The 14825-nt window shown below is 41.6% G+C and overlaps 1 protein-coding gene across 1 annotated transcript in view; it reads right to left on the bottom strand.

Annotated features, from left to right (window-relative positions):
• The window catches only part of LOC115119383 (transmembrane protein 104-like), an 87154-nt gene extending 86333 nt beyond the window's left edge, over window positions 1-821 (bottom strand). The window contains exon 1 of the mRNA XM_065010237.1: window positions 713-821. The gene's annotated coding sequence lies outside the window, so the exon portion shown is untranslated. The remainder of the gene's footprint in view (window positions 1-712) is intronic.
• Between the last annotated feature and the right edge of the window lie 14004 nt (window positions 822-14825).

The following is a 14825-nucleotide window of genomic DNA, read 5'->3' as shown; positions in this document are numbered from 1 at the left end:
ACCGTGAGTCATATCAAAGATTCTGGATATACTAACAAGATACAGGTCTCTCCGCCCTAACGATTGAGTCGATGTCCATAAAGCGGCACTGTGGGCTGTCTAGCGGCCTATTTTCTTTGCATTGGTGGATACATGTGATTATTGTAATCATATTTTTAATATTCGATGACTGTAGTTGACGTCAAAAGCCTGTATTAAATGGAGAGATATGCAACTACCCCGTTCAAAACAACTGGGAACTCGTAAATCTCTGACTTCCGTGCGTTCAAAATAACTTGCAATTTTTTTTAACGAATTTACGACTGGGAAACGGTCATCCAACTCTGAATTTGAACTCGGGTCGCTTTCTTGAGCTCCGACCTGAAGATCACTGACGTCATGATTTGACCTCGTATTTTCCGAGTTCCCAGTTGTTTTGAATGCGGCATAAACTAGATTCGTCATGTTATGAATATGCATTGCTATTTCGAGACAACGCCTATATAAAGTGATTTTTCAAAGTTGCCGCGATGTCATGTTACTTATATCAGTACACTCGTAACAACTTACGCATTACGAAACCTCTATACGGTCAAATAAACCTTATGGATCCACTAAGCCATTCATTTTTAGGTTGGCCAAATTCGACACTCAATTGGTGGGCAAAAAAACGCCACCTTCTGGAGGGAGACAGATTTAAGCTAAGCTTCCTCTCTGGTCATATGATACATACCGGATGCTTCAGAACCCGGTCAAAGATGTCACGTTCTTATTATGGCGAACACCGAAGATAGTACAGTATGAAGATAGGCTAACACTGAAATTCCTGGTCACACCTGTAGGCGATGTCATGGCGAAGTTGGTTAGCTAAGATCATGCGTAGAAACACGTCATCGGGTCTAACGGTCGTCTTGCGCAATACTACTACCCATGTCCAAGCCGTCAAATCAATGGCATGTATCATTTTTTATTTTATTTAACCTTTATTTAACTAGGCAAGTCAGTTAAGAACATTCTTATTTACAATGACGGCCTATGAACAGTGGGTCAACTAGCTTGTTCAGGGGCAGAACGACAGATTTTTACCTTGTCAGCTCGGGAATTCGATCTAGCAACCTTTTTTATATAACCTTGTTTTTTTAAAGTTGTTTTTGACGAAAATGAAAACGTATCAGTTTGTCACTCTCATGAGTTTGGGGTAATAAGTTCAACTACTTAGGACATTGCCTCGAATGTAAGTTGTGCCTTTAGATTTCGATAAAAAAAAAAAATTAAATGCACTTCTCTCAATGACTTCTCAAACCCCAAACCTTGGGCTAGTCTGTTTCGCAAGCGTTCCCGGAAGTCTCGCGATGTTGCGCTTCTGGGTTTAGAAACTCTGTGGAAAGTCTATTTTCATGGCACTCTGTGGAAAGACTCTTTTCAAGTGACTTACAGTACCTCAGTATTTTTTATAATATTTTTTTTGAAATTCCATACATTTTGAAGGATACAAATTCAAATGTGTTACAAAAATCCATACATCCTTCTTAAAAATGGTAACAGAAAACATCACAAACAAACAGATAAACACAAAAACAGAAACAAATAGAGGGTTTTTACAGACAAATCCATTTGAAAAGCTTAAACGAGTATCAATTTATTTCATTACCTTCTCTTTCATCCCCCTCCTCTCCCCTGTAACTATTCCCCATGTCGTTGCTGCAAATGAGAACGTGTTAACTTACCTGGTAAAATTATGGATAAATAAAAATTAAAAATTAAAAAAAATTCTTACAGAGCATAGTATTCAATGTGGCAAAGTAATTATTTAATCTAGGATGTTTTGTTCTTTAAAAAAAATGCATTTTATGGATGTAATATTTAGCATGAATTATAATCAAATTCATCACATACTTCTAGTGGAGAATCTTGGACTATCAAAATCAAAAAGACAATCACTTGCAGATGGACATCCCTACCAAGTCCAGCTGAAGATCCACCCAGAACATAGTCACATACACACATTGGAATACAAACGCCCAAGTGATTCTGTCCCAGATTGACATTTCTCATCAACATTTATAATATATTTACAAATACTTTCATTGGAGGGTGTAATATATATGAGCTATTTTGACCAATTTACAACACATTGCAAGTCCCACCAACATTTTGCTGTTGGAACATCACTGTCGTAAAAAGCTTCAATAATGAATTAATTATCAACATTGTTATCAATAATTGAGAAACAGTTAATTACTATGGTTGAATTTACAAGTGATGTATCTGTATTGACCCTAGTTTGTTTCAAGTGTTAGATCACCATCTGGTATTGCTTTTCACACCATTTCATATTCCTTTGGTGAGACAGGGAGCTGATACATTCTCAAAAAGTGATTGTACATATACAGATGTCCATTGGAGTTGAGCAGCTGGCCCACAAGTAAAATTTCCTTCCTTAACAAATGTTCCAAAAACAGTGACTTGTTTTTATGTTTTATGACAAGACTATTCCATATAACATACTTATGGGGGGGGTGATGTTTGTATAGAAGGGACCAACAATTAAGCATTTGTTTGTGGAAATCAGCAAGTTTAACAGGACATTTTTCAACCGCATAAGGACACTGCAAAAGGAAACTTAAACCACCAAATGTATTGAAAATAAGATTTGGTATTGTAAACCCAAAGCTGTTTGGGTCTTTAAAGTAATGCTTTATCCAATACATTTTTAAGACTTGGTTAAAAGTAGTGAAATCCAACATGGTACGCCCTCACACGCTGTTTGTAAGAACATATTTCTCCCTTTGTGAGGTTTATTTTTTCCATCTAAGTGGGAGCAAATAGATTTGGGACTATCAGGACAAGAGAATGCATAAGAGGCTCTAGACAAGCCTTAGTCAGCAAAACTCTTCCTCGAATGGACAAATCTCTGCCTAACCATGAGTTAAACATATTTTTTTATAGCTGAGACAACTGAAGGTTCTTCTCTCCTTTTCTTTTGTAATTTTTATCCCTAAATGAGTTAGTGTCTTTGATTGAAATACTGCAAGCTTCAGTCATATCAGTATCAATGCTAAAATGTCACACTTTTTCAAATTCAGATTTAAACCTGAGATCTTTGAAAAAGTCATAATTACATCAAGGGCTAGAGGAACTTCCAAATGGTTTAAAAAAATAGTGGTATCATCTGTCAATTGGAATATCTTAATTTCTCTTTCATCTATCTATCTATCTATCTATCTATCTATCTATCTACCTACCTACCTACCTACCTACCTACCTACCTACCTACCTACCTATCTATCTATCTATCATCTTAATACCTGTAAATTAATTCTGGGATACCAGTAGATGTACAGTTGAAGTCGAAAGTTTACATCCACTTAGGTTGGAGTCATTAAAACTCGTTTCTCAACCACGCCACAAATTTTTTGTTAACAAAACTATAGTTTTGGCAAGTCAGTTAGGACATCTACTTTGTGCATGACACAAGTCATTTTTCCAACAATTGTTTACATACAGATTATTTCACTTATAATTCACTGTATCACAATTCCAGTGGGTCAGAAGTGTACATACACTAAGTTGACTGTACCTTTAAACAGCTTGGAAAATTCCAGAAAATTATGTCATGGCTTTAGAAGCTTCTGATAGGCTAATTGACATATTTTGAGTCAATTGGAGGTGTACCTGTGGATGAATTTCAAGGTCTACCTTCAAACTCAGTGCCTCTTTGCTTGACATCATGGGAAAATCAAAAGAAATCCACCAAGACCTCAGTCTGGTTCATCCTTGGGAGCAATTTCCAAACGCCTGAAGGTACCACGTTCATCTATACAAACAATAGTACGCAAGTATAAACACCATGGCACCACGCAGCCGTCATACCGCTCAGGAAGGAGACGCGTCCTGTCTCCTAGAGATGAACGTACTTTGGTGTGAAAAGTGCAAATCCATTCCAGAACAACAGCAAAGGACCTTGTGAAGATGCTGGAGGAAACGGGTACTAAAGTATCTATATCCACAGTAAAACAAGTCCTATATCAACATAGCCTGAAAGGTCCCTCAGCAAGGTAGACGCCACTGCTCCAAAACCGGCATAAAAAAGCCAGACTACGGTTTGCAACTGCACATGGGGACAAAGATTGTACTTTTTGGAGAAATGTCCTCTGGTCTAATGAAACAAAAATAGAACTGTTTGGCCAAAATGACCATCATTATGTTTTGAGGAAAAATGGGGATGCTTGCAAGCCAAAAAACACTATCCCAACCGTGAGCACGGGGGTGGCAGCATCATGTTGTGGGGGTGCTTTGCTGCAGGAGGGACTGGTGCACTTCACAAAATAGATGGCATCATGAGGATAGAAAATAATGTGGGTATATTGAAGCAACATGGACAATGACCCCAAGCATACCTCCAAAGTTGTGGGAAAATGGCTTAAGGACAACAAAGTCAAGGTATTGGAGAGGCCATCACAAAGCTCTGACATCAATCCCATAGAAAATTTGTGGGCAGAACTGAAAAAGTGTGTGCGAGCAAGAAGGCCTACACACCTGACTCACCAGCTCTGTCAGGAGGAATGGGCCAAAATTCTTCCAACTTATTGTGGGAAGCTTGTTGAAGGCTACCCAACACGTTTGACCCAAGTTAAACAATTTAAAGGCAATGCTACCAAATACTAATTGAGTTTATGTAAACTTCTGACCCACGGGGAACGTGATGAAAGAAATAAAAGCTGAAATAAATAATTCTCTCTAATATTATTCTGACATTTCACATTCTTAAAATTAAGTGGTGATCCTAACTGACCTAAAACAGGGAATTTTTACTAGGATTAAATGTCAGGAATTGTGAAAAACTGAAATTGTAATAATTGTATTTGGCTAAGGTGTATGTAAACTTCAACTGTAAAAATGGAGCTATCAAGAGGTTCTGTGCCAGCTCCTCGCACTTGCCGTGCGAAAGTGAGCACCAGCCAGGACCGGTTGTGCCAGCTCAGTGCTCCTGGACTCCAGTGCACCTCCTCGGTCCAGGATATCCTGTGCCGGCTCCACGCACTGTGTCGCCAGTGCGCCTTCACAGCCCAGTGCGTCCTGTGCCAGCGCCCCGCACTTGCCGGGCTAAAGTGAGCATCCAGCCAGGAAGTGTTGTTCCAGCTCTACGCTCCAGTCCTCCACTGCGCCTCCACGGTCCAGTATGTCCTGCGCCGGCCTGCTGTGTCTCCAGTGTGCCTTTACAGCCCAGTGTGTCCTGTGCCTCTTCCCTGCACTCGCCCTGAGGTGCGTGTCATCAGCCCGGTGCCACCTGTACCAGTCCCACGCATCAGGCCTCCAGTGCGCCTCCACAGTCCAGTACGTCCTGTGCCTCCTCCCCGCACTCGCCCTGAGGTGCGTGTCATCAGCCCGGTGCCACCTGTACCGGTCCCACGCATCAGGCCTCCAGTGCGCCTCCACAGTCCAGTACGTCCTGTGCCTCCTCCCGGCACTCGCCCTGAGGTGCGTGTCATCAGCCCAGTGCCACCTGTACCGGTCCCACGCATCAGGCCTCCAGTGCGCCTCCACAGTCCAGTACGTCCTGTGCCTCCTCCCCGCACTCACCCTGAGGTGCGTGTCATCAGCCCGGTGCCACCTGTACCGGTCCCACGCATCAGGCCTCCAGTGCGCCTCCACAGTCCAGTACGTCCTGTGCCTCCTCCCGGCACTCGCCCTGAGGTGCGTGTCATCAGCCCGGTGGACGACGCTGTGCCAATTGTGCACCACCCTATGGGACTCCCAATCACGATCGGTTGTGATACAGCCCAGAATCGAACCAGGGTCTGTTGTGACGCCTCTAGCACTGAGATGCAGCCAACAAGTGCTCAGTATATGTGGGAACTCCTTCAAGATGGTTGGAAAAGCATTCCAGGTGAAGCTGGTTGAGAGAATGCCAAGCGTGCAAAGCTGTCATTATTGAGCATTTTCCAGACCATGTGTGTTGATTATTAATTGCAGGAGAGCTAGTAAGATGGGTGCACTCTATATGTGCTCTGGGTCATTAGACACCATTAGACATGCACCTGTCTGGAGTGTGGACAGGACTGGTTATTCCTGTAACTGTGTTATGGCCTAATATGTGCTGTTGTGCTGGTTACAACTCTTGGGTCTTTTCCAGAACATGGGTGTCCCTTTCAGAGGAGTTAGCAGGATGACATGTCTGGTTATTTCTGTAAAGTGCCAAGGACTGTTGCTATGGTCCCACATGCATCAACCTGTCTTAAGGCGAGCATATGTCTGTATTTTTTAACTATTGGTGTGGCTCTACAGTTTCCATTCCCTAATATGAAACCAAACTAAACTTAGTGCAAGGCAATAAGATAACGGTGGCTAAATGCCAGAGGTGATGAGTCATTAAGAGGAGTAACTATGGGTGTGACGTAAGGAGGAAAAATGTATAAGAAGTATGAGCCAAGACTGGAAAGTAGTTGTATTCATGAATGAGCTTGGCTTTTATTATACTGTAATAAAAGTCTATTTGAACTCACAGGCTCCGGTATTTGAGAAATATGATTGACTGTATATTTCCACGACATCAAGGCAAAGTGTGGCTACTTTGAAGAATCTCAAATATGAAATATATTTTGATTTGTTTAACACTTTTTTGGTTACTACATGATTCCATGTATTATTCCATAGTGTTGATGTCTTCACTATTATTCTACAATTTAGAAAATAGTTTATTTTATTTTATGGAATGAGCAGGTGTCTGAAATGTTGATTGGTACTGTATATAAATGTCCTAATTGTGTCCTTTTTAGAGATGTCTCATGTTAATGTCCCCACTACAACAAAAAATGTTGTCCTTGAAACATTTAATGTAAATACTGTAGAATTCCATTCCTTCTTATGGAGGACTGCTCCTATTGGGGAGTGCCAATATGGCTGACAGGTGGCTTCAAAGCCTCTCAATGGCCAATACATAGCATCATCAATCTTTATATAGATAAAGATTTATATAGATTATTGGTTAGACCTGATGACTTGTTTCTGGGCATTAGTCAGCTAACGTCGCCATGACATCGCCTACAAGTCTGATCAATCATGGTAAGGGATATCTATCTTCATACTGTACTGTCTTTGGCTATAGTAATGGCATCTTTTTGTAGGCACTGGACGCGTTCCCCTGCTCAGACGTTGCATGCATCAACCAATGGTTACTTGAGATTAGGCACCAGATTGCTATAACATATTGTGTGCGTTCCTCTGCCCAGGCATTGCTGACTCCTTGCAGATCTTACAGCACCTGGATAGGCATTTTACATATCAACTAACCACATCATATATTATAGCAATCTGTCAATCGATGACACAGTCGATGACGTGGCATGCAACATGTGAGCAGGGGAAGGCAACCATGATGTGGTTAGCTGATACGTAAAATACCTATCCAGACATAAGATCTGGCATGCGTCAGCAACGCCTGGGCAGAGGAACACAGCCACGAACTCCACCATGGCATGTTGGCCAAAGCCTATGGGAAAAGGAGTGATTTTGGAAAATGGCAAAAATAAGGTAAACACAGGCTAAGGAGATCTTATACTTTTTGATCAATGAGATCATCATCAGCTAATGTCACTTTTTAAATGTATTTACTTATTTATTTATTTAACCTTTATTTAACTAGGTAGGCAAGTTGAGAACAAGTTCTCATTTACAATTGTGACCTGGCCAAGATAAAGCAAAGCAGTTCGACACATGGAACAACACAGAGTTACACATGGAGTAAAACAAACATACAGTTAATAATACAGTAGAAAAATAAGTCTATATACGATGTGAGCAAATGAGGTGAGATAAGGGAGGTAAAGGCAAAAAAAAGGCCATGGTGGCGAAGTAAATACAATATAGCAAGTAAAACACTGGAATGGTAGATTTGCAGTGGAAGAATGTGCAAAGTAGAAATATAAATAATGGGGTGCAAAGGAGCTAAATAAATATATCAATAAATACAGTAGGGGAAGAGGTAGTTGTTTGGGCTAAATTATAGATGGGCTATGTACAGGTGCAGTAATCTGTGAGCTGCCCGGTTGGTGCTTAAAGCTAGTGAGGGAGATACGTTTTTCCAGTTTCAGAGATTTTTGTAGTTCGTTCCAGTCATTGGCAGCAGAGAACTGGAAGGAGAGGTGGCCAAAGGAATAATTGGTTTTGGGGGTGATCAGAGAGATATACCTGCTGGGGCACGTGCTACAGGTGGGTGCTGCTATAGTGATCAGCGAGTTGAGATAAGGGGGGACTTTACCTAGCAGGGTCTTGTAGATGACCTGGAGCCAGTGGGTTTGGCGACGAGTATGAAGCGAGGGCCAGCCAACGAGAGCGTACAGGTCGCAGTGGTGGGTAGTATATGGGGCTTTGGTGACAAAGCGGATGGCACTGTGATAGACTGCATCCAATTTATTGAGTAGTGTATTGGAGGCTATTTTGTAAATGACATCGCTGAAGTCGAGGATCGGTAGGATGTCAGTTTTACGAGGGTATGTTTGGCAGCATGAGTGAAGGATGCTTTGTTTGCGATATAGGAAGCTAATTCTAGATTTAACTTTGGATTGGAGATGTTTGATGTGAGTCTGGAAGGAGAGTTTACAGTCTAACACCTAGGTAGTTGTTCACATATTCTAAGTCAGAACCTTCCAGAGTAGTGATGCTGGACGGGCGGGCAGGTGCAGGCAGCAATTGGTTGAAGAGCATGCATTTAGTTTTACTTGTATTTAAGAGCACGGAAGGAGGCCACGGAAGGAGAGTTGTATAGCATTGAAGTACGTCTGGGGGGTTGTTAACACAGTTTCCAAAGAAGGGCCAGAAGTATACAGAATGGTGTCGTCTGCGTAGAGGTGGATCAGAGACTCACCAGCAGCAAGAGCAACATCATGTATACAGAGCAGAGAGTCGGACCAAGAGTTGAACCCTGTGGCACCCCCATAGAGACTGCCAGAGGCCTGGACAACAGGCCCTCCGATTTGACACACTGAACTCTATCAGAAAAGTAGTTGGTGAACCAGGCGAGGCAATCATTTGAGAAACCAAGGCTGTCGAGTCTGCCGATGAGGATGTGGTGATTGACAGTCTCAAGCCTTGGCCAGGTCAATGAATACGGCTGCACAGTATTGTTTCTTATCGATGGCGGTTAAGATATCGTTTAGGACCTTGAGCGTGGCTGAGGTGCACCCATGACCAGCTCTGAATCCAGATTGAATAGCGGAGAAGGTGTGGTGGGATTCAAAATGGTCGGTAATCTGTTTGTTGACTTGGCTTTCGAAGACTTTAGAAAGGCAGGGTAGGATAGATATAGGTCTGTAGCAGTTTGGGTCAAGAGTGTTCCCCCCTTTGAAGAGGGGGATGACCGCAGCTGCTTTCCAATCTTTGGGAATCTCAGATGACACGAAAGAGAGGTTGAACAGGCTAGTAATGGGGGTTGCAAAAATTTCGGCAGATCATTTTAGAAAGAAAGGGTCCAGATTTTTGTGAATTTTGAAGTGTTTATGTAATCAAAACAAGCACATAAAGCACACAAATGCTTCATAATTCAAAGGTCATGTTAACTGAGTCATATTATCTCATAGAACAAAACGTATAACATCTCCTAAGCCCGTGTTAACCTGAGACCTGATTTTGAGCATTTATCCCAAAACACTATTTCCCCCCTAATAATAAACAGAGGTAACTATTTTCAGTTTTTTAGGAATACAACCTGATGACCTCTATGGGGTCCCAAGGATCACGGATATTAAAGACCAAAACTTGTCCCAGGCCTTTTCTCATATGGGCAAAAGTCTGTCCTCCATCCTCTCTCCTCCGTCCTCTTTCCGCCGTGAGAAAAAGGTTGAGGTGTGTGTCAATTCGTCAGAAAGGTTAACAGAAGATGGTTCTCCCCTCTCCGACAGCCTCCTTTGGGTGAGGAAGCACAAGTGTATCCTTGCTGAGTCTTTTGCAGAAGAGGTTTTAATTCTGCCACACCCCCTTCGAATCAGCTATTGTTTTCTCAAAGGAGAAAAGCATGCTAACATTTAAAAAACAATATGCTACTTATTTTTTTTATCGATAAATGTCTTTCTCAATTAGCTTTTTTTTTTTTATTATCACTTTATACATTTATTTTGGGATATCACCATGTTAACATAATTTGCCTGATGACGCGTGATTAGAGAAGGAGAGTCTCTTGTCATAGAAGCGCATTATCGTCCACTTTCCCTCTCCTCGCCGCCTCTCCTCGATTACCTTTGACCTTTTTCAAAAGGAGGCCAGAGAGGACGGAGGAGAGAGGATGGAGTTGAACAAATTTAATGGAGAAAAGGCCCCAGAGACTGATCCTTCTTCTTCTTCTTTGGGATTTATTGGTAGACTACAACCAAGAAAAGGTGTATTATTGCCACCGACTGTGCAGGATGACAACAAAAATATCCTCAAAAGGCGAAAGATGTTTTGGATGAAAATATTCATACTAACAAAAAAAATATAAAAAATAACGCTGCATCTTCTATTAAAATCACAAAGTCAAATCTGACCCTAATCCAGTCTCACGAGTCTGGGAGGGTGTTTCTTCTTCCGTCGTCCTTACCCCTTAGGTCTTCCACTGTGAATACTTTCAGGCCTAGAAACTTTTCTGCCGCAGCCACAATGATGTCCAATTTCTTTGATTTCTTTAACACTTGAGCCTTACCATTTATAACAGTTGCAATGAACGCCACAAAATCCCCTTCTATTACACACAGTGTATCCGGTTCTCTTGATTGACAAATGTTCATTAATGGCTGTGATGCATCCATGACCATATGTTCAACACTAGCATCACATTCTTCCTCAATTCTCTTGATTGCCTCTGCATAGGAGATCCAATGTAGTGCCCTGATGTTTGTCCTGCTCCTACTCCTAGCTAGGTATTTTTTATTATGATACAGTCTGTGGTATTTCTAAAGCTGACATCAAAATTGGCAGTCATGAGCTCACTTATTTCACTTATTCATACTTTCTGTTGGGGATTACTTTGTTTTGACAGATGGGAGAGCAGTAAACCTAGCCTAGGTTGGCTATAGCTACAATCTACATGCTAGCTAGCTAGGTTAATCAAGGGAAGACAGGAAACACGCAGTGGCATACAGTTGAAGTCGGAAGTTTACATGCACCTTAGCCAAATACATTTAAACTCAGTTTTTCACATTTCCTGACATTTAATCCTAGTAAAATTCCCTGTCTTAGGTCAGTTAGGATCACCAACTTATTTTAAGAATGTGAAATGTCAGAATAATATTAGAGAGAATGATTTATTTCAGCTTTTATTTATTTCATCACATTCCCCGTGGGTCAGAAGTTTACATACACTCAATTAGTATTTGGTAGCATTGCCTTTAAAATGTTTAACTTGGGTCAAACGTGTCGGGTAGCCTTCCACAAGCTTCCCACAATAAGTTGGGTGAATTTTGGCCCATTCCTCCTGACAGAGCTGGTGTAACTGAGTCAGGTTTGTAGGCCTCCTTGCTCGCACACGCTTTTTCAGTTCTGCCCACACATTTTCTATAGGATTGAGGTCAGGGCTTTGTGATGGCCACTCCAATACCTTGACTTTGTTGTCCTAAAGCCATTTTGCCACAACTTTGGAAGTATGCATGGGGTCATTGTCCATTTGGAAGACCCATTTGCGACCAAGCTTCAACTTCCTGACTGATGTCTTGAGATATTGCTTCAATATATCCACCTAATTTTCTATTCTCATGATGCCATCTATTTTGTGAAGTGCACCAGTCCCTCCTGCAGCAAAGCACCCCCACAACATGATGCTCTTCATCAGACCAGAGGACATTTCTCCAAAAAGTACCATCTTTGTCCCCATGTGCAGTTGCAAACCGTAGTCTGTCTTTTTTATGGCGGTTTTGGAACAGTGGCGTCTACCTTGCTGAGGAACCTTTCAGGTTATGTCGATATACAGCGGGGCAAAAAATTATTTAGTCAGCCACCAATTGTGCAAGTTCTCCCACTTAAAAAGATGAGAGAGGCCTGTAATTTTCATCATAGGTACACTTCAACTATGACAGACAAAATGAGAAAAAACAAACAGAAAATCTCATTGTAGGATTTTTCATTAATTTATTTGCAAATTATGGTGGAAAATAAGTATTTGTTCAATAACAAAAGTTTATCTCAATACTTTGTTATATACCCTTTGTTGGCAATGACAGAGGTCAAATGTTTTCTGTAAGTCTTCACAAGGTTTTCACACACTGTTGCTGGTATTTTGGCCCATTCCTCCATGCATATCTCCTCTAGAGCAGTGATGTTTTGGGGCTGTTGCTGGACAACACAGACTTTCAACTCCCTCCAAAGATTTTCTATGGGGTTAAGATCTGGAGACTGGCTAGGCCACTCCAGGACCTTGAAATGCTTCTTACGAAGCCACTCCTTCGTTGCCCGAGTGGTGTGTTTGGGATCATTGTCATGCTGAAAGACCCAGCCACATGTAATCTTCAATGCCCTTGCTGATGGAAGGAGGTTTTCACTCAAATTCTCACGATACATGGCTCCATTCATTCTTTCCTTTACACAGATCAGTCGTCCTGGTCCCTTTGCAGAAAAACAGCCCCAAAGCATGATGTTTCCACCCCCGTGCTTCACAGTACGTATGGTGTTCTTTGGATGCAACTCAGCATTCTTTGTCCTCCAAACACGACAAGTTGAGTTTTTACCAAAAAGTTATATTTTGGTTTCATCTGACCATATGACATTCTCCCAATCTTCTTCTGGATCATCCAAATGCTCTCTAGCAAACTTCAGACGGGCCTGGACATGTACTGGCTTAAGCAGGGGGACACGTCTGGCACTGCAGGATTTGAGTCCCTGGCGGCGTAGTGTGTTACTGATGGTAGGCGTTGTTACTTTGGTCCCAGCTCTCTGCAGGTCATTCACTAGGTCCCCCCCGTGTGGTTCTGGGATTTTTGCTCACCGTTCTTGTGATCATTCTGACCCCACGGGGTGAGATCTTGCGTGGAGCCCCAGATCGAGGGAGATTATCAGTGGTCTTGTATGTCTTCCATTTCCTAATAACTGCTCCCACAGTTGATTTCTTCAAACCAAGCTGCTTACCTACTGCAGATTCAGTCTTCCCAGCCTGGTGCAAGTCTACAATTTTGTTTCTGGTGTCCTTTGACAGCTCTTTGGTCTTGGCCATAGTGGAGTTTGGAGTGTGACTGTTTGAGGTTGTGGACAGGTGTCTTTTATACTGATAACAAGTTCAAACAGGTGCCATTAATACAGGTAACGAGTGGAGGACAGAGGAGCCTCTTAAAGAAGAAGTTACAGGTCTGTGAGAGCCAGAAATCTTGCTTGTTTGTAGGTGACCATATACTTATTTTCCACCATAATTTACAAATAAATTCATTAAAAATCCCACAATGTGATTTTCTGGATGTTTTCCCCTCATTTTGTCTGTCATAGTTGAAGTGTACCTATGATGAAAATTACAGGCCTCTCTCATCTTTTTAAGTGGAAGAACTTGCACAATTGACTAAATACTTTTTTGCCCCACTGTAGGACTCGTTTTACTGTGGATATAGATACTTTTTTCCTCCAGCATCTTCCCAGGGCCTTTTGCTGTTGTTCTGGGATTGATTTGCACTTTTCACACCAAAGTACATTCATCTCTAGGAGACAGAACGTGTATTCTTCCTGAGCTGTATGACGACTGTGTGGTCCCATGGTGTTTATACTTGCATACTATTGTTCGTAAAGATGAACGTGGTACCTTCAGGCGTTTGGAAATTTCTCCCAATGATGGCTGATTTCTTTCGGTCTTGGCTGATTTCTTTTGATTTTCCAATGATGTCAAGCAAAGAGGCACTGAGTTTAAAGGTAGGCCTTGAAATACATCCACAGATACACCTCCAATTGACTCAAATTATGTCAATTAGCCTATCAGAAGCTTCTAATGCCATGACATACTTTTCTGGAATTTTTCGAGCTCTTTATAGGCATATTCAACTTAGTGTATGTAAGTTTCTGACCCACTGGAATTGTGATACAGTGAATTATAAGTGAAATAATCTGTCTGTAAACAATTGTTGGAAAAATGACTTGTGTCATGGACAAAGTAGATGTCCTAACCGACTTGCCAAAATTATAGTTTGTTAACCTGAAATTTGTGGAGTGGTTGAAAAACAAGTTTTAATTACTCCAATCTAAGTGTATGTAAACTTCGGACTTCAACTCTATATTCATGGAGGCTAAGGGAAGCCAGGTTTCCCCCAAAATAATTAGTATTTTATTTCTCTGCGTTTCATAATTTTCCTTCAATTCGCAAGACCCTCAATGTGTCTCACCGCAGAAAGAATCTGAGTGAGTGAAACAGCGCCCCTCTCTGTGTGTAGGACATCTATCTGATGCTGTCTGGTCAAAAAGAGTATGACATTGTTGCCGCCCGTAGCATTGACTGCAAGGGAATCCAGAAAGCATTTGGCCTCCCTTGATAAAAAAAAATAAAACAATAATAGCCTATCAGCGTTGAGGTCAACGCTTGCGAAAGTTGACAGTTTCCTAAATTGGCCATGAATGGAGATAGGGAGTTGGACTTGTGGTTTTACTTCATTCTCCATTCGGGCCAATTATAGCTATTTTGATCCAACCATAAATTCATACATTGTGCCCCTGGCCTGAGAGTATGGAAGTTCAATATATAGCTTGATGTATAAAAGGCTTACTAATGTTGCCATGAAAGGAAGTTAGACTAGCGAGCAAGCATTTTAGCCATGTAGCCTAGGACAACAAAAAATGAAAGGGGGTACTGTATGACAGAGTCGTAGTCTGTTTCGTTAACATGAAAGAAAGGAGAGTGGCATTGGAATTTC

This window comes from Oncorhynchus nerka, linkage group LG26 (assembly GCF_034236695.1).
Source record: "Oncorhynchus nerka isolate Pitt River linkage group LG26, Oner_Uvic_2.0, whole genome shotgun sequence".
Lineage (NCBI taxonomy): Eukaryota > Metazoa > Chordata > Actinopteri > Salmoniformes > Salmonidae > Oncorhynchus > Oncorhynchus nerka.
The sequence above is the reverse complement of the archived record's forward strand: the minus strand, read 5'-3'. Positions and strand labels throughout refer to the sequence as shown.